Below are 7,977 nucleotides of genomic sequence, written 5' to 3'. Positions count from 1 at the left end.
CCCCAGAGTACTGAAAAAATGTTTAAAAAATTCTATCTGTCAAAAAATTTTGACATTTATTTTTTGACATTTGTCATTTTTTTATGTCTATTTAATAATACTGATGACCTTGTATATGTTTTTTTATAATTATTTGATAAAGGTACAAAGATTTTGTCAATAAAAGCTACAAATAACATTAAACAGAGTTACAACTTAGGATACAGCTTCTTTGTTTCCTTTTCTAATAACCTGTAGCAAAAAAACATGGAAAATTATTTATCCTACAGAAATAAATAAGAGTCAAAGTGCAAAATTTAAACTCTCATAACTTCGAAATTTTTATAGATAGAATTTTTTTAAATTTTTTTTTATGTTCCTGGTACCTTACCCTACATGGCATTTGTCTTTGGGGCGCGAGTTCTGGCGCACTCTGTATGTGCATATGATGTAGAACGTTACTCCTTCAACTTTTAAAATCGCGATATCTCAGGAATGGTGATTCTTGGAAAAAAAGTATAAAGACCATTTTGTAGATAATTTTAAGATCTATAATTTTCGTCTGGGCTACTTTTTTTATAAAACTTGCCGTTTTCGAAAAAAATCTAAAAAACGTCAAATATTGACCTTTGACCCCGAATAACTTTTTTAGCACACATGGGATCGATGGGGACTTTTGACACATTATTTCTAATGGTATACCCAAGGTCTCCACCAAAATTTAGCTCTGTCGGAATTTTCGTTATTTGACCACTATTTTTATGACTAATTTGACCGGACTAAAACTGATAGACAGGATCAACTAAACAAAAAATTCGATTATGTTTAATGTTTTAGATGCAATGAAGACTTTTATCTTCTGGTATGTGAAAATATTTCTTCTGAACAAATCTTGAGACTGTAAAAATCACTAGTTTAGAACGCAGTCCACGACTTTGATCTAAATGCTCAGCACGAGTTGTAAATTTTGGCTAGATATTTTTCTTACGAAATGTCTTATCTTTATGTTAATAAACACATATTCTCCTGCAAGAAATATCTTTTTTAATTTTGTCATTGTCAGGCTCAGACGATGAAGCCGATAATAATAAAATAATTTTTATTGTTTCACAGAAGATCATTTATAATGTGTTATGTTTATCAGAGTTATTACTAATTGTTACATTTTTTACTTTATTCACATTTTTATTTATTAATTAGGCAATAAATTTACTGCCAAGGCTACTATGTCTTTCTGCAAGATCGTCTAGATTATAAATGCATACAGTTAAATTGCTAACCATTTAAGAAAATTACTGAAATTGTTTGTAGGAAAATATGTGACGAATGTCGTAGTAGAAAATGATACGTTCTGGGTAACAGAATACACTTTTTTTTACTTGTTTTTGTTTTTTCAAATATAATTGATTAAATGGTTTTCTTATATTAAGTTTTCATGGTTAGTTTCGTCACAAAATTATTGTTTGTAATTTAATTATTGACTTGTATGATTAAAAACAAATTTAAAATTGTCAACTAGATTAGTTAAGACATGTTTTATAATTAATTCTATTACTGCACAAATTACGAATAATAAACAATGTCGAATAACACTTTATTTTTTGTAAGTATTTGTGTAAGTTGTGATTAGTAAGTAAGTTATGCAGTTAGGTTTTGATAAATTATAAATTAAAAATAACAAGGTGTTTTAAAAAATTATTTAATCACTATCATGCAATTAACAAAAATTAGTTGTGTAATAATTATTTTCGAAAATAAGTCTGAAATAGTTATTTACATTATTACATTAAGTGCGGTACGTATAATTTTACCGCGTGGAGTTTTAATAAAACTGAAAGCTTTAAAATACCCAACGCACAAATACCTAATGTAAAAAACTTTTTCGCGGAAGACAGTTTTTTTTGATTAATTCATATTTCTATTTGTCAACATTTAAGATAAATGACGGATCTACGGGTTTACAATTCTCGCCACAAAATGACGTTGATCAAGATACCGCCGAAAAAAAAATTTGTTTATGTTTTTGAATAGGTAAATAAGTGCGGTTTCTTCTCTTGGTATTAATGAACTTCATTTATTATAAAGTATAATTTTATTGGGGTTTCTAAAAACTTAAAATTTGCCTGTTATTTTTCCGCACGTCGTGCGCTAAACTTGATAGATGTCTTGTAAAAATGAGATACCGTAACTGTCAAAAATGTGTTAACATCTCATTTATAGATATCAAGGACAAAAATTGCTTTACTTTATAAAATAAATATGGGATTGATACGGGATTACCCAAATCCACAACAACTTTATTTTACGTGTTTTGGTGATCTTTTTATTAAACAACAGTCTTTTAATAAAAAATTGGTTTTTCCGAAATCGTCACTCTAAAGCGTTATAAATCGTCAGTTAAAAGTTTAAAATCGGCATCAAAAGATTTCATTTTTCTTCAGTTTTTTGTGTTGCGGGTTGCAAAGATTAATAGCAGTATTGTCATATCATTGTCTTAATATACCTAAATATGAGATAAAGACATAATTCCATTGCTAACGTGTGTCTGTTCATAAGTATGTACATACAGGATGTCCCAGAAGTAATAATGAACTCCAAATTTTTTTGAAGCAACCAACATCACATTTCAAAAATAATTAATTAAATACAGGGTTATTCATAAATATGAAGCAATATTTGAACCTCAAAAATTACCCATAAAATGATGTTAATTTTTATAAAAACTCATGTCCTATCTCTACTGATAAGAATTTTACAGTTCTTGGAATTTGGGTATGGAAATTTGTTTTTTTGTAATAACTTTGGAACCATTTGACCAAATATTATAAAATTTAGAATAGTTACTTGCGAGAACATATCTTTTAAACTAATAATCACAAAAACCGGATACAGCTACTCAATTTCCGGTTACAGCGGTTGGAGATCACATTTTCTGTGTTTTTCCATTTTTTTGGCCTCTTAACACTAATTTTTTATTGCTTAAATCGATGGAGTAAACAATTTTGAATAAAAAACGCATAACCTTTTATACCACTAAAATGGACCGTTTTAAAGATATTTTAATTTAAAGTGAGTACTGCACAATGCTGAAAATGAAAAATATGAATTTTGAATGAGTGGTATCTATCTATGGCAACCAATGACCATGGTCAACTAAATCGCTTCGAGACATCTGATAATTGATAAATTTTTGTTATTTTTTTATGAATGAAATGCTACGAGATCCATTTGGAGTTATTCTAAGTTATGTTTGGAGTCTAAGGTAATCTCTTTTATTAAATATTTTCGATTAATCGTCTAATAATTGTCCAATCTCAAGTTGACAGATGCCTGACAGCAAATTTGTGATCATGGTTATTCCTTGCCGTTGGATATCACTCATTCAAAATTCATACTTTTTGCTTTCAGTGTTGTGTAGTTCTCACTTTAAATTAAAATATCTTTAAAACGGTCCATTTTAGGGGTATTAAAGGTTATGGTTTTTTATTCAAAATTGATTACTCTATTGTTCTGAGGAATAAAAAATGAATGTTAAGAGGCCAAAAAAATGAAATAACACAGAAAATGTGACCTGCAACTGCTGGAACCGGAAATTGAGTAGATGTATTTGGTTTTCGTGATTACCAGTTTGAAAAGTATGTTCTCGCAAGTAATTATTCCAAATTGTATAATATTTGTTCAAATGGCTCCGAAGTTATTAAAAAAAAAATTCCATACCCAAATTCCAAAGGCTGTAAAATTCTTATCAGTAGAGATAGGACACGAGTTTTTATAAAAATTAACATGATTTTAGAGGTCGTTTTTGAGGTTCAAATATTGCTTCATATTTATGAATAACCCTGTATAGTGACCAAACGGAACTTCAACTTTAATTTATAAAAAGTCAAACCTTGGAGAATTTGGTGAGAATTACGAAAATGTTGACCAAAAAAAGACCAACAAGATTCTCATTTATAAAAAAATGTTTAAAAATAGCTTCGCACACCGTAAAACGATTTTCCCTTCAAATTTTTGTTTTTTCTTCGTATTTTATTATTGGCATTATAAAACTATAAACCAAATGAAAAATTAAAACGACCAAACCAAGGAACATAACCTCAACTTTAAAATATTGAAACTGTAATAATTACAAAAAAAACCTTATCAACCATTTGAAGTAGCATATGGTAATTTGTTGTTGTTAAAGCTTGTAAAGAATAAGGCACGGTTATTGTTTATCTACATTTAATTACAAGAACGTCAAGAACCAATAGCACAATTGGAATAAATGCCGTTAGCTTGTGATGTTTCGTAAAGCGCAAAAAATTAAGATTTCAATAATAAAGTCACAAGATGATGATGGTACTATTGAAACGAGGAATTTGACAACATTGGACCCACTGTCGTGATAAAAACCTAACCTCCAAAAAGTGTTTTGCACAAATTTTGTCCAAATTTGCGGAGGTTTCGGGAAAAAAATTATTATGCATCTCGGTACTAAAGTCATTTTTTATGCGTTTTTTTCCTCAGCTCTCGCCTCGGCAACTACACACACTTTTGTAATGAAAATAAGACTTTAGTGTCTTGATACCTACATAACATGTAACTATTATTTTGGAGTATAATTAGTTGAGTGTGTATTTGTTATAGTTTATATTATTATTAATTTAAACAAAAGTTGCTGACACGACAATCGCGACCTCCAATTTCATATTACGAAACATTCTAGAGAACAAGCTACACTCTTTTTCGATAATCCGTACAATAAAAACCTCTTTGCATTACAAAAATGAAGTGGTGTACTAATAAAACAACGACCAAAATTTATTAGAGAGTCAAGGATTCCGTTTCGTCCTAATTCTATTTTCTTGATATTGTGCTAATAAATTACACAATAAGTTACACACTTAAACGGTGGTAATAGGTAGGTACATCAAAGATGAGTTGCAATCAAATGAAATGTTTTGTTAATCTAAATTTGTCACATTCTGCTTACTCTGATGGTTCTGTGATTTATCACAATGCGCAAAGTTATATTATTTTATTCAATCTATTTTCGGTTTAGCATTATTTTCATATATTGTTGGCATAACAATATATTAAAAAACAAGTGTTACAAACACTCTCATTGTTATACGAGTATAGTTTGTAACACGAGTATCACAATGAGAGGTTGTGACAAGCGTTTTTTATACTATTGTTTTTATTGAGCACTTTTTAAATTAAATTTATGAAATTTATTTATTTGACAGTTAAATTTTTTGACATTTGACGTACATACGTATGTGGTACTCAAATTGCTCGAAAATAGCTTAAATTGCATTAGTTTTCATGAAGTACGTTAAACTGCAATAATTTGTTACTTAGAAACGAAAGTCTATGGCCAGTGATGGTCAAAGTATTGCCAAAAAAGAGTGTCACAAAATTGCATTTTATGCAACAGTTGGACAAAATGCTCATTGTGATACCGAAATAGAAAAATAGGTATTTGTTTTCTGCACTAGACGTGTGCAAAAAACAGGCGTTTTGCATTGTGTTTCATATAAGATTTTTTCCAATTTGGTTGTGAAAAGCATAGGCATCAATTTCAAATTTTATATCTGTGATTTCCATAATTTTCCAAAATCATACTAGTGTCAGGGCGTTACTATGAAAATAGTGTTATTTGGTTTCTTTATGTCACACTTTTTTACACTAGTGATAAAATAATGTCATATTTTACAACTAGTGACTAAATTAAGCACATCTGACAACTAAAATGACATATCACAATGGTTGCTTTTCACAATCAAATTGGAAAAAATAAATTTATTACTTTGATTTTTTTCGACAGATCATTATTTCATAAATACTAAATGTAAAATAGTTCATGACATTATTAATAATAATTAATTGTTCATTTATTGAATGTTGTTGAAATTATTTATTTGTGAATAATATGACTAGGAGGAATGGATTACTAATGAAACATTGTTTTAAAGGAACTATCTGAAAAATTATTAACTTTTACACCATTTTTTTAGGTAGTTAATTGACATTTAACAATCTTGGTAATTAACACGCTGACTATACTTATCTTATAAATATCGGGTTTTTTTTAAATTCGACTTTGTGCATACTACTAAAATTGTAATTGTAAATTGTAATTGTATTGTAAGGTTTGTTTATGTGTTCATAGTGTGTTCTGTTCACAACGAGCTTGTTACGGCCAACTGCGACGTCGAATTTTAAAAAAGACCTGTTACAAATTTAAACTTAGTAATTTTTAAATATACATATTTTTCGACTTTTGTTTCTAAACTGGTCTCTTAAATTGTTATAATATTAACCAAAAATACCTTTGGAATGTTTGTTTTTAAACAGGTGTAAATTTAAAGTGTTTACCATGTTCTGAGAGAAGAAAGAGAAGCATTTTATAAAACAAATAATTATACAGTGTGTTGTTTAGAATCAACATCTAAGCCCATATACACTATCTGAAAAAAGTAAAGCAACTTTTGTGGTAAAATTAAATATTATAAGAATTTAAAATCCCAACAGTAATGCCGGCATTTAAAACCTATCAGTTTAAAACCTCATAATAGGCTGGTGTCATAAACAAAACGAGATTATTTTCAAATCTTAAATAAGTTAGTTTGCAATAATTTATGTAAACAACATTCTTTATTAGCGTCACAAAAATAAAGCAACTTTTTGCTTTGTTATAGAAAAAAAGAGTCTACGTTTAAGGTAAGTTTATAAAAGCATATTTTCGGGTTAATTAAGCTTATTCGCAAACTTTTTTAAAGACATAAATATGCCAAAAGGGAAACCAATATGCTCACAGTTAAAAAATGGTAGTGAACGCCTTTTTGGAGGGAAAGAGTATGACTACCATTTCCAGGCAATGTGTCTTGCAGAAATATAGTGTGTTCAAAATATTTTCACGTTATAATGTAAGAGGACATGTAGAAAAAATGCTCAAAACAGGAAGGCCTAGAAAAACTGCAATATGGATGGATAGGAGAATTAAAGGGATTTCTCAAAGAGATCCGTGGCTATCAGCACCAAGAATAATTAGTAAATTTCCTGAACTAGAAGTTAGCTCACGAACAGTTTAATGAAGATTAGATGAAGCAAAACTGTACAGGGTGCTGCATTTTGGATGTCCGAATAGGGAATCTCCGAAACTAAGAGTTTTAGCCAAAAACAGGTGATACATTCTGGGGCTAATTTTTTGAGGAAATAATATTGGTAAAACCGCATCGCGCTATCGTCTTTTGTTTTCGACTTACAGTCAAAAGTTGACATTTTAGCGAAATATAAAAAAAATCATATCTTTGTTATTACAGAAGATACAGATTTGAAGCAAAAACATTATACAGGCTCTTTTTTACAGTTTACCATTATTATTTTCTCAAAAATTGAGCCCCAGATTGTATCACTCGCTTTTGGCTAAACCTCTTAGTTTCGGAAATTCCTTATTCGGACATCCAAAATGCAGCACCCTGTACAGTAGACGTCCAGTTAAGAAACCGTTGGTTTCCGTAACTTGGCCGATGCTTTTTAAAATTTGGTATAGGGGTCCAGATCTTGATTCTAAACAACTTTTTTTAATACCTTTTTGTCGTATTTGCCACATAAAAGGCACTTTACAGAAAAATAGTGTTTTTGAAAACTTGATTTTTCAAAACTAAAATTAAGTTAGAAATTAATTTTTAACCAAGTAGGGCTGAATCCGAAAAAATAAAAATTTTAATGAAAATTTTTTTGTCTTTTACAACTGTTGTTTCACCTATCCGGAGACACACTGTATATGTATACCCGTAAGAAGAAAAGCAAAAGTTGTTAAAAAAATATTAATTGTTTTAAAGAAGCTAAAAATGATAACACTTTTGATATAAACTTAGAATATTAAAAAAACAATACTGCCATAACTACTAAGTGACCTTCACTCTTTTATTAATTTTCGATATTTTAGTTCGCGAAATTTGGTGTCAAGAACAATTTCTTGAGGTTAAAGTCCATCTTTCGCTATAA

Source organism: Tribolium madens, unplaced genomic scaffold (assembly GCF_015345945.1).
Source record: "Tribolium madens isolate multiple individuals breed KSU strain unplaced genomic scaffold, Tmad_KSU_1.1 Scaffold_19;HRSCAF=116;Tcas5.2_LG9, whole genome shotgun sequence".
In the NCBI taxonomy this organism is placed as follows: domain Eukaryota; kingdom Metazoa; phylum Arthropoda; class Insecta; order Coleoptera; family Tenebrionidae; genus Tribolium; species Tribolium madens.
This window is presented reverse-complemented; position numbering follows the sequence as displayed.